At 45.0% G+C, this 12,584-nt stretch overlaps 2 non-coding genes and 3 pseudogenes across 2 annotated transcripts; 4 read left to right on the top strand and 1 right to left on the bottom strand.

The window, feature by feature from the left end:
- The first annotated feature begins 4,996 nt into the window (after positions 1-4,996).
- On the top strand, positions 4,997-5,078 carry LOC120965643 (small nucleolar RNA Z159/U59; annotated as a pseudogene).
- Positions 5,079-5,467: 389 nt separating this feature from the next.
- Positions 5,468-5,563, top strand: LOC120965645 (small nucleolar RNA Z159/U59). The gene has a single exon (XR_005758687.1). It is a non-coding gene; the product is annotated as a small nucleolar RNA Z159/U59 (small nucleolar RNA).
- Positions 5,564-5,639: 76 nt separating this feature from the next.
- On the top strand, positions 5,640-5,785 carry LOC120965769 (small nucleolar RNA snoR137). The gene has a single exon (XR_005758792.1). It is a non-coding gene; the product is annotated as a small nucleolar RNA snoR137 (small nucleolar RNA).
- An 857-nt stretch (positions 5,786-6,642) lies between these two features.
- Positions 6,643-6,727, bottom strand: LOC120965650 (small nucleolar RNA Z159/U59; annotated as a pseudogene).
- A 5,147-nt stretch (positions 6,728-11,874) lies between these two features.
- On the top strand, positions 11,875-11,959 carry LOC120965651 (small nucleolar RNA Z159/U59; annotated as a pseudogene).
- The last annotated feature ends 625 nt before the right edge of the window (positions 11,960-12,584 follow it).

Here is a 12,584-nt window from a genome sequence, read left to right as displayed (position 1 = left end):
CGAAGAAATGCGTCTTCATAGGATACCCAAAAGAGACTGTTGGGTACATCTTCTATCGCAGATCCGAAGGCAAGATCTTTGTTGCTAAGAATGGATCCTTTCTAGAGAAGGAGTTTCTCTCGAAAGAAGTGAGTGGGAGGAAAGTAGAACTTGATGAGGTAATTGTACCTTCTCTTGAATTGGAAAGTAGCTCATCATAGAAACCGTTCCCGTGATGCCTACACCAACTAGTGAGGAAGCTAATGATAATGATCATGAAACTTCAGATCAAGTTACTACCGAACTTCCTAGGTCAACCAGAGCACGTTCCACACCAGAGTGGTATGGTAATCCTGGAAGTCATGTTACTAGACTATGACGAACCTACGAACTATGAAGAAGCGATGATGAGCCCAGATCCCGCAAAATGGCTTAAGGCCATGCATGAAATCTGAGATGGGATCCATGTATGAGAACAAAGTATGGACTTTGGTGGACTTGCCCGATGATCGGCAAGCCATAGAGAATAAATGGATCTTCAAGAAGAAGACTGATGCTGATGGTAATGTTACTGTCTATAAAGCTCGACTTGTCGCGAAAGGTTTTCGACAAGTTCAAGGAGTTGAGTACGATGAGACATTCTCACCCGTAGCGATGGTTAAGTCTGTTTGAATCATGTTAGCAATTGCCGCATTTTATGATTATGAAATCTGGCAAATGGATGTCAAAACTGCATTCCTTAATGGATTTCTTAAAGAAGAGTTGTATATGATGCAACCAGAAGGTTTTGTCGATCCTAAAGGTGCTGACAAAGTGTGCAAGCTCCAGCGATCCATTTATGGACTGGTGCAAGCATCTCGGAGTTGGAATATACGCTTTGATGAGGTGATCAAAGCATATGGTTTTATACATACTTTTGGAGAAGCCTGTACTTACAAGAAAGTGAGTGGGAGATCTGTAGCATTTCTAATATTATATGTGGATGACATATTGTTGATTGGAAATGATATAGAATTCTGGATAGCATAAAAGGATACTTGAATAAAAGTTTTTCAATGAAAGACCTCGGTGAAGAGGCTTATATATTGGGCATCAAGATCTATAGAGATAGATCAAGACGCTTAATTGGACTTTCACAAGGCATATACCTTGATAAAGTTTTGAAGAAGTTCAAAATGGACCAGTCAAAGAAAGGGTTCTTGCCCGTGTTACAAGGTGTGAAGTTGAGTCAGACTCAATGCCCGACCACTGCAGAAGATAGAGAGAAAATGAAAGTAATTCCCTATGCTTCAGCCATAGGTTCTATCATGTATGCTATGATGTGTACCATACCTGATGTGTGCCTTGCTATAAGTCTAGCAGGGAGGTACCAAAGTAATCCAGGAGTGGATCGCTAGACATCGGTCAAGAACATCCTAAAGTAACTGAAAAGGACTAAGGATATGTTTCTCGTTTATGGAGGTGACAAAGCGCTCGTTGTAAATGGTTACGTCGACGCTAGCTTTGACACAAATCCGGATGACTCTAAGTCACAAACCGGATACATATTTACATTGAATGGTGGAGCTGTCAGTTGGTGCAGTTCCAAGCAAAGCGTCGTGGCGGGATCTACGTGTGAAGCGGAGTACATAGCTGCTTCAGAAGCAACGAATGAAGGAGTATGGATGAAGGAGTTCATATCTGATCTAGGTGTAATACCTAGTGCATCGGGTCCAATGAAAATCTTTTGTGACAATACTGGAGCAATAGCCTTGGCGAAGGAATGCAGATTTCACAAAAGAACCAAACACATCAAGAGACGCTTCAACTCCATCCGTGATCAAGTCAAGGAGGGAGACATAGATTTGCAAAATACATACGGATCTGAATGTGGCAAACCCGTTGACTAAGCCTCTTCCACGAGCAAAACATGATCAACACCAAGACTCCATGGGTGTTAGAATCATTACATTGTAATCCAGATTACTGACTCTAGTGCAAGTGGGAGACTGAAGGAAATATGCCCTAGAGGCAATAATAAAGTTGTTATTTATATTTCCTTATATCATAATAAATATCTATTATTCATGCTAGAGTTGTATTAACCGGAAACTTGATACATGTGTGGATACATAGACAAAACACAGTGTCCCTAGTAAGCCTCTACTAGACTAGCTCGTTAATCAAAGATGGTTAAGTTTTCTGACCATAGACATGTGTTGTCATTTGATGAACGAGATCACATCATTAGGAGAATGATGTGATGGACAAGACCCATCCGTTTGCTTAGCATAATGATCGTTAAGTTTTATTGCTACTTCTTACTTCATGACTTATACATATTCCTTTAACTATGAGATTATGCAACTCCCGGATAACGGAGGAATACCTTGTGTGCTATCAAACGTCACAACGTAACTGGGTGATTATAAAGATGCTCTATAGGTATCTCCAAAGGTGTTTTGTTAGGTTGGCATAGATCGAGATTAGGATTTGTCACTCCGAGTATCGGAGAGGTATCTCTGGGCCCTCTCGGTAATGCACATCATAATAAGCCTTGCAAGCAATGTGACTAATGAGTTAGTTGCGGGATGATGCATTACGGAACGAGTAAAGAGACTTAACGGTAACGAGATTGAACTTGGTATGAAGATACCGACGATCGTATCTCGGGCAAGTAACATACCGATGACAAAGGGAATAACGTATGTTGTCATAACGGTTCGACCGATAAAGCTCTTCGTAGAATATGTGGGAACTAATATGAGCGTCCAGGTTCCGCTATTGGTTATTGACCGGAGAGGTGTCTCGGTCATGTCTACATAGTTTTCGAACCCGTAGGGTCCGCACGCTTAACGTTCGATGACGTTTTGTATTATGAGTTGTGTGATTTGGTAACTGAATGTTGTTCGGAGTCCCGGATGAGATCACGGACATGACGAGGAGTCTCAAAATGGTCGAGAGGTAAAGATTGATATATTGGATGATAGTATTCGGACACCAGAAGTTTTCCGGAATGTATCGGGTACATATCGGAGTACCGGGGGGGTTACCGGAACCCCCCGGGGAAGATATGGGCCATATGGGCCGTAGGAGGGAGGGAAGCCAGCCCACAAGAGGTGGCGCCCCCCAAGGGAGGAGTCCGAATTGGACTAGGGGAGGGGGCGGTGCCCCCCTTTCCTTCTCCCTCTCCCTCTCCTTCCCCCTTTCCCCCTCCGATAAAAGGAAGGGGGGGCGAATCCTACTAGGAGCCCAAGTGGGACTCCTCCCACTTGGGGCGTGCCTAGGGCCGGCCTCCTCCCCTCTCCCTCCTTTTATATACGGGGGTGGGGGCGCCTCTTAGACACACAATTGTTCCAAGCCGTGTGCGGCGCCCCCCTCCCCAGTTTACACCTCCGGTCATATTCACGTAGTGCTTAGGCGAAGCCCTGCATGGATAACTTCACCATCACCGTCACCATGCCGTCGTGCTGACGGAACTCTCCCTCGACACTTTGCTGGATCAAAAGTTCGAGGGATGTCATCGAGCTGAACGTGTGCAGAACTCGGAGGTGTCGTACGTTCGGTGCTTGATCGGTTTGATCGAGAAGACGTTCGACTACATCAACCGTGTTAAACTAACGCTTCCGCTTTCAGTCTACGAGGGTACGTGGACACACTCTCCCCCTCTCATTGCTATGCATCTTCTAGATAGATCTTGCGTGAGCATAGGATTTTTTTGAAATTGCATGCTACGTTCCCCAACAAGCGAGCATCATCAGGAGCCTCGCGAGCCCCCCCCCCCTTGCGAGGCCGCCTCTCAAGGCTGCCCCCGAGGCCCTTCGCTGGGCGGACTAGTCAAGGATGGCTCAGTGGGGTCGCGTGGTCCTACGTCTTCACGTGGTTGACGCTCGCCACGACGAGCGGCGCTAGAGGCGGTGCCAGCGGGCGCGGATGAAGAGGCTTTCCTCTTTTGTGTTAAGAGAGCAGGGACAGCGCGCCGGTTCCCGAAGCAATCCCCAAAGGTTTCCAGTTCGGTGCAAGAAGACCAAGGCCCGAGACTCGCCAGGACGGAGGTTATCCCCGAGCCCACCAGCGCGTCACGACAGGAGGCTTTTGCAGGCGAAGACTACTTTTATCAGGATAAGCTGCAGTCCTGCCCCTCTTCAAACTGGCCGTTGCGGCAACCCTTCCCGCCTTGCGTTTTCGGGGGAAGAGGACCAAGTCTAGTATAAGAGAGGGCAGGCTGCCGCCGTAGTAGGGGAATCGAGCCCAAGCTAGCCAGAACCCACCTTTGTACTCACTCTCATCCTCAAGCAATCCCAACCAAGCAGGAGTAGGGTATTACACCGGAAGGTGGCCCGAACCTAGGTAAACCGCCGTGTCCACTGTTCTTCTTCCTTAGCTCGAGCACGCGAGAGTGTCGTCTTGAGGTAGAGTAGAGCGAAGGAACCAGCGCACCCCAAAGTTTGAACCTTTTGGGTCCCCGGAGCCCCAATTCCGACAGTACCATGGAAAAAATAATAATCGAACTCATTAAAATGAAATAATAAATGAAAATAGGAAAAGTACAAAATCCACCCTGCGTAAAATATGACTAATATTTAGCAAAACTAATTTTCTTATATGTGTTCATTTTCATCTTACAGTGTTGATCATGTATTCGTCATACTTGATCATAGTTAATTAGTTAACCAGTTCCACCCTAAAAAAAAAGGTTAACCAGCTCGGTCGTGTGATACATCTGACGGCAGCTGAGAGGCGCGGTGGAGAACGAGACGGTGTGGCCAGGTTTCGCAACGGGAAACACCGTCCCCGCCGAGATCGAGACCAAGATCGGACGGTGCAGATTACGTAGGAGGTGCAGCCAACCGGCCCAACCCTAACCGGGAGCCTATAAATACAAAACAAATCCTCCTTCCTAACCACCCAGCAAACCCAGCCGCCAGACCCAGTATCTCTCTTCCTCCCATATGCATCTCCGCCCCTCCTTCTCGATCCGACTTCGATTTCGCTCAGCTGCGCTTCGATTTGCTTTTGTTTTTTCTCGCCCTGCGCGTTCTCCGGTGATGACCCAAATAATACTTTCGTTCTTCTGAAATTCACAATGTGGAAGAACTGGAGACCTGAACTGAGGAGACTGCATCTGGTTGCTGTTTGATTTTTCGTGTACATATTTCGTTTTCGTTCTTTCCTATGGATCGGAAGTTCCTGTTCGCGGATCCCGGTGATGACCTGTGATGTTAAAGTAGTGGCCTGATTCATACGTTGATGAGATCCATATTATCACCCAGAGGGATCTGTGCCAACAAGCAACCCGATCTGTTGCTCGTCTGGGGTTTTCGTTTTTTGCTATTTGGTCAAGTTTTGGACTCTGTTTCGGCCTCCCGATGACTGGACAAATTTTAAGTTTCAGCCTTGTCTGAAAAATACCAATCTGTTGATACATATATGCAAATGTTTCTGAGGGACCATCTCTTTTGGAGATTCTTTCTTTTGTTCTATCTTGTGCTAGATCTAATGCTTAAAGCTGTCCGATGATGATGAAACTAAACACTTTCGTTCTTCTGATGTGCTATCTCATGGCGCGGTGCGGAAGCAATTTGGAGACCTGAACTGAGGAAAAGCTTGATTATTTTCAGTTTTGTTGTGCATTTCAATTTTTTCTGCTTGCATTTTGCGATTGAAAAACTGTTGTTTTTGTTGCTTCACAACTGGAAGGATGGCTTGTTCATTACAGTTTGGTCATCCCGTAGAGGGAAGCATAGACGGACGGAAACACCGGCCAGCATTAAACAGCATGACGCTCAATCAAACCGCGTCGTGTTACCTGTCTTCTGGCACATCTTAACGCAAACATGCATATTCTTAGTTTTTTGAGATTCGTGTGCCTCCATCTCCTCCCATTTCCCCTTCCTTCCCCGACCTCCTTGTCGCCCGTGTGACCTGTCTTCTCTGCATCCAGCCGCTGGAGTTGAGGTGTTGCCCCTGCATACGGCTCGGAGGTGGGAGGTGGTTGGCTGGTGGCTGAAATGAAAATAGAGGAGGGAGGGGTGGCGGAGCTGGTGGATGGATATGCGGTGGTGGCGGCAATGAGGCAAAAGTCTTATTGTAAGACTTTTGTCCCGTCGCTGCCGTCACCTCCTATCCATTCCTCAACGCCGCCGCCCCTCTCTCTTCAATTTTAGCCCTCAGCCAACTACCTCAGTTCCCAACCGTCTGATCTGGAGAAACGCAATGCATCCATTTCGGCGGAATAAAGCCAGCATGACTGTTAAATGCAAATCTGTGTCATCAAATTGATCAAACTAAATACATACTTTCGTTCTTCTGATGCGCTATCATAGCAGGTGTGGAAGCGATTTGGAGATCGGAACTGTGAAACGCTGAAAGATTTGAGTTTTTATAAAATTTGCTTCTCTGAATGATGCGCTAGGGTGTATGATTATAACAGTTTGTATCCTGTAGAGTAACGGTAACTGCAGCCAACATTAAACTCGAGCAATTGTCTTCTGGCACATTTTTAACATCCTCGTCGCCTGCTCCTGTTTTTGTTTCTTCTTCGTCGTGCGCTCCTGTTTTCCCTTCCTTTCCCGACCTCCTCGTCGCCCGCTCGCCTGCGGTACCCCATTTGTCTGCATCCAGCCAGCCGCTTGTGTCGAGGAGATGCCCCTGCATACAGCTTGGAGGTGGGCGGTCGTTGGCCCTTCCTCAGTTCAGGTCTCCAAATCACTTCCACACAGTGCTATGAGATAGAACAGAAGTATATAGTTTGATCATCACCGGACGAAACTAGCTTTGATTGCTCACACAAAGTAAAGTTACCAGTGAAGGAACCAAATTACAGATCAAGCATCAATTTGATAACACTGATTCGCATGAACTGTCAAGCAAGCTTAATTCCGCCATGAGTTGGATCCAGATCAGACAGCTGGGGGACAAGAGGTTGTTGGCCATGGAGGAGGGAGGGATGACGGCGCAGAGGGAGATGTGAGTGGCGGCGGCGGACAGGACAGAAGTCACAAAATTTAGAGACCCTAAATTCTGGATATCTGTCGCATCTAGCACCGCCACCCCTCGCCCTCCTCGATTTCATTCGATCTACTGCTGAGGGACGTCGTTCCTGTGTTACCGTTCGCTAGCCATCCGACGGTAGCAGGTAAAAACCAGGGAAACAGAGCCGAGAAGCAGCGAACAGCCATCAGCCCAGAACAGATGCGGCCCATCTTCAAGAAAAAACACCCACCCCTTTTACTCCTCGTCGTTCGCTCGCCATCGCCATGACCCTGCCTAAACCTAGCACCGCCGCGGGTGATTGGGCGTCCGCCGCAGCCATTGCCGCACCAGCGCCGGAGTGCGGCGGCCGCCGCCGTCCGCATCACTAGGAGGGCGAGCGACTGGCAACGCCATGGCCGCCACCACCGCATGGCTGCACCACGCCGTCGGGCTCGCGGCCGCTGCAAGTGAGCGCCGCGTTGCTGAGCGCAAGTAGACGCAGATGAAGGCTGACCAACACAAGCCTGGAGTGCGACGCACCCTGCGGTGGAACACTGGAGGAGGCATCAAGTAGCTGCAGCAGGAGCCAGCCAGAGCCTGAAGTTCAGTTCAGTTCAGTTTAGAAACTGAATCTGAAGGAGGCAGGCAGTAGTTGAGCAGCAAGAGCCTGAAGTGGAGTTTCAGTTTTAGTCACTTAATTTGTATTATGTGAGGAAACTACAAGTCAAATTGATATGAGACTGTGTATTAATGTTCTAAGTGAAAGCAGATCACTGATGCTTGTCAAAATGCTCATTGATGATCTGGGTTCTGTACCGCTAGGGGTTGGCCCCTGTACCGAGCTTGTATTTAGACTCTCTTTTCTACTATCAGAAAGAGCAGTGCTCCTGTTAATATTTTGAAAAAATGGATAGCAAAATTTGAGAGCATATGATGTTGTGCAATTGTGAGCATATTGGTGAAATAGGAATTATTGTAAGCATGTGGCAAAGGAGATCAATTAAACTATCAAACTGAACTGACTAAATTGAATATTGACAGCAAATTAATGAAACCATTGTAATATAGTGCAGGAGAGAAGAGATTAAATAAATTAACTAAAAGACACTGATTCATAACACTAAATTAGTGCATCGGACAAAAGAGATCAACTAAACTTAAATAAAGTGAATTACGGCCCAAACTAAACACTTGACAGTTGCTTGCTTCTTTAGCACATGGCTTCCAATTCCAAGAACAAAGTGCATCACCTGTGATTGGTCCCTGTAAATTAAGTAAAAACGTAAGTTCTTTTTCACATTATTATATCCCGATTTGTAAAGAGATTATATGATTAGTATTACCATCAGCAATTGAGTGCAGCTAAAATTGATATTGTAATCAGTACTATATGCCCCTTTGTCCCCAGAAACACTATCATCTATGATATGTGCTTGTACTTGTGCACCAGCATTACATGCCCCTTCACCAACCTCTTGCATCTTGTAGGAAAAGAAACTTCATTGGAAACATGACTATTATTTAGCAACATACCATAGAAATATGTGCCGATTGAACATATGCACCATCATTACATGCCACTTCCCCAACCTGTGATGTAGCTTTGCTTTGTCTCTTTTTCCTAGCCTTGTGCTTCTTATCCAACCAATTTCTTTTGCGTTTTGAAGTTTTTGTTTGAACCTCCTTTTTCTTTAGGCGTGCAGTACTCAACAAGTCATTTGGATTTGGTGCACTAGCATCTGCAGAGACTATACGTGCATCCCCAGAAGTGCTTGTGCATCCATTGATTATTTCTTCAACTTGCTTACCAAGGATGTCAAGTGTGTTGTCTACTAACGTGGTTGCTTCTGGAAAGTTAGTCGCTCGATGTGCTAAATTGTGGAATTTGTGAGACACAAATCTGTAGCTAAGCATTGCAGCCATATTTGGATTTTCCATTACGTTTCTTCCCATGTTATCTTTTATAGTTCCACTCCTTGCTTCCTTCGTCCATCGCTTTAGCACATATTGTGGTGGTAGTGACTTGATATTCATCAAATCAAGAACCTTAAGAGCATGGGCACACAATATCCCAATTCTATCAAATTGCCGCAGCTGCACACAGCTGTTTCCTTCAAAGGATCACCGGTAACTTTATACTCCTACTAGATATTCATCATTACCAACCAAAGCCTTTGTGCAAGCTGCCAAGGATCTTTCAAATTCACCTTGAAAAGCTTCAAATATAACATGTGTATATAGCTTGCTAGCTTGCACCAACATTGGTGGTGGTCTCCTCATACATAGTTTAGGCAACTTCTTCCTAGAATCAAATTCTGAGTCCAGCTCATTATTCCTTTTTCCTTGCACCACCCTTTCAAAATGCTTAAAGAACCGAATGATATCAAAATCAGATTTGAAATGGATTTTCAAGTCATTGTTCAAACTCTCACTCAATTGTGTACTTCTCATTCCTAATGTGAAGACATCCTTCATATAACATTCAACCCATTTTTCTTTCACCTTGTATATACTATCCAACCAAGTTTGTTTGCTCACCTTTTCTCTCATGAGGTCAAATTTTTGTTCAAACTCGATCATGTCTTCGTACTCAAACATGCATGCGCTAAAATCTGATAGAATACTTGGCTCTTCATTCTTCTCTGTTTTCTTTCCTTCATTCTTCTTTTTTTCTTCCCTTCATGCTTCTTTTGTTTCTTCCCTTCATTCTTATCTTCATTCTTCCCTTCATTCTGCTCTCCATTCTTCCCTGCAGTCTTCTCTTCATTATTCTCTTCGTTCTTCTCCTCATGCAGATGTTTGATAGCATTTTGCATAATGTGAAAAGTGCATAATCCATGCCATGTTTCTGGAAACACCTCCCCAGCTGCATTTCCCATTGCAGTATCTTGATCCGTATAGAATGTTTTAGGATGTTGTCCATTATGGGCTTTGAGAAAGGTTTTAAACAACCACTCGAAGGAATCAAACGTTTCATCATACATGAGAGCAGCACCAAAAACTACAGTTTCTCTCCTTGTTTGTTCCAAAAGTGGTGTCAAAACTAACAACATCACCCAAATGTGCGTAGTCCATGATCATTTTAGCATCAGCCCAAAATATATTTGCTATTTGCTCTTCACAATCCATTTGCAAGGCATATTGGAATGATGGGTTTTCTGCAACTTTGTCTTGAAAATACTTAAGCATGCTACCTGCTTCGCCATATGCCATCTCTCGTTGTCGCTTTGTCCGCAAATAATTCTTGCGATCACGAAGGGTGTAGCTAAGATTGAGTGGTCCGCCAACTTGGCGACTAGCCAACTCCCCCAATTCCAGCGGCATCTGCTGTGTCGATTTCAAAAGATTGTACCTCTGAAATTTTCCTTTGTGACACCATTAAGTGCAAGGTCTCTGGCAGATGTAGTGTGTGATTGTGTTCCAAAGACAACTCAGACACTTTTAAATTTCCCTTCTTTCTATCCTTTTTAGATTCATGAAGACTTGACATTCCGTTCTAGTTTCAGCTCTAGGGCACTTTGTTAAATGATCCCTTTTGTCTTGCGATCGATGTCCCTCGTTTGCACAAACAAATCTGCATGATGTAACCTTGCCATCGGTTGGCCTTCTGTTTGTGTACCTTTTTCTGACCTCAAAACCTTTCTGGCCACTGTAGGTCAGCCAAAATGCCCAAGCCTCATCCGAGTTTCTAAATTCCATGCCAACAAGAGGTACCAAACCAGGAAGTATAGCTCTACAATGAAAAAAACAACATGAGCAAGGGACATGTGAAGTGCAGAGCAAATATTAGAACCAATGTAAAAGAGAACATAGAATGAATAGTTGTCATTGGGGACATGAAACAGTTCGTGTAAACTCTTGTTAAAAATTCTGAGACTCAGGCCAAATAGAATAAGCAAGGGAGCAATAGTATTTGGACAACTTAAATTTGTCTGATCTCTCCTTAGAAATAACATACATACTGGGTGTTGTATCACTTACGTATTGGAATCATGGCGTACTGTGCTTGCCTCTCCTTCCATCTCAATCTAATAATTCAACTAAGTAATTTTTTTCATGACAAAATGGAAAGCTAGATCCCGTTCACAGCAACCTGATAAGAAGATGGATCTATTTCAAAGCAATCTGATGATGGAAGTTTGATCAATTTCAAAGCAATTTGATATGGGAAATTAATCAACAAGATAGATAGAGAAAGAATAATAAGACGTACTCACATGATTGAAGAGCAGAGCAGCTCGTCCCTTCAGCGATCGATTCCTTCGTGGAACACGCCCTTTTCCGTCAGTCTATTCACGGGATTGAAGAGCAGAGCAGCTCGTCCCTTCGGCGATCGTTTCCTTCGTGGAACGCGCCCTTTTCCCGTCAGTTTGGCGCCGTTTCTTTGTTCTCGCGCCCTTTTCCCTGGTCTGGCGCAGTTTTCCCTCTCCCGTCCCATTGGACTGGGCTGGATCATTCTCGTGGGCCGACCGTGAGCTCTGTTTCCCTTGATTTTACCTGCTACCGTCGGATGGCTAGTGAACGGTGACACGCGAACGACGTCCCTCGGCAGTAGATCGAAGTACGTCAGAGGATCTCGTTCCGATTGGCTGGTGGCTGAAATGAAATCGGGGAGGGAGAGGGGTGGCGGTGCAGATGGAGGGGTGGGTGGCGGTGCTGGATGCGACAGAAATCCAGAATTTAGGGTCCCTAAATTTTGTGACTTATGTCCTGTCCGCCGCTGCCACTCACATCTCCCTCTGCGCCATCATCCCTCCCTCCTCGATTTTAGCCCACGGCCAACAACCTCTTGTCTCCCAGCTGTGTGATCTGGATCCAACTCATAGCGGAATTAAGCTTGCTTGACAGTTCATGCGAATCAGTGTTATCAAATTGATGCTTGATCTGTAATTTGGTTCCTTCACTGGTAACTTTACTTTGTGTGAGCAATCAAAGTTAGTTTCGTCCGGCGATGATCAAACTATATACTTCTGTTCTATCTCATAGCACTGTGTGGAAGTGATTTGGAGACCTGAACTGAGGAAGGGCTGTATGATTTGAGTTTTAATCAAATTTGCTTCATATGGATGAAGGGCTTGTTAGCAGTTTACTCTGTATGTAGAGTGACATCAACTCTGGCTAACATTAAACAGCTCTTTGAGCAATACACAATAAACCCGGGCAAAATATACCCCTCTTATGGTTCTGAAAACAATTAATTTGACTAACAAAATGTTCTAAAATCTTGACAACTACAATTTTGTGACCAAATTAAAGAGTTGAAATGGGAGTGAGAATTATTCACAGTCAACCGTATGCTTATTGACAGCTTGTGGCGTGGCACGGGAAAGGTCTTCTTTGGACTGAAGTATTTTCACAGGGTTCTCACGGGATATCAATCCTTAGGATTGTTTCCTATGGAACGCATTTGGATCACAGGATTGGGCCATTAAAATTCCTCAGGGTTGGGTCGGCAAGGAGCTGATTCCAGAGGAATTTATGCATGAGGCCTGACCTTTGGAAAAGATCCATAGAATTGCAATCAAATCGTTTTGCAAATCGATCCAAGGAAGCCCTTACTCATCAGCCGAGGGAAATGTGTAAGGAAGCTGGCCATGATCCAACCATGTTACATTTCGAAATAAGCAAAATTGAACAAAATAAATGAATTT

This window comes from Aegilops tauschii, chromosome 5, assembly GCF_002575655.3.
Source record: "Aegilops tauschii subsp. strangulata cultivar AL8/78 chromosome 5, Aet v6.0, whole genome shotgun sequence".
Lineage (NCBI taxonomy): Eukaryota > Viridiplantae > Streptophyta > Magnoliopsida > Poales > Poaceae > Aegilops > Aegilops tauschii.
The sequence above is the reverse complement of the archived record's forward strand: the minus strand, read 5'-3'. Positions and strand labels throughout refer to the sequence as shown.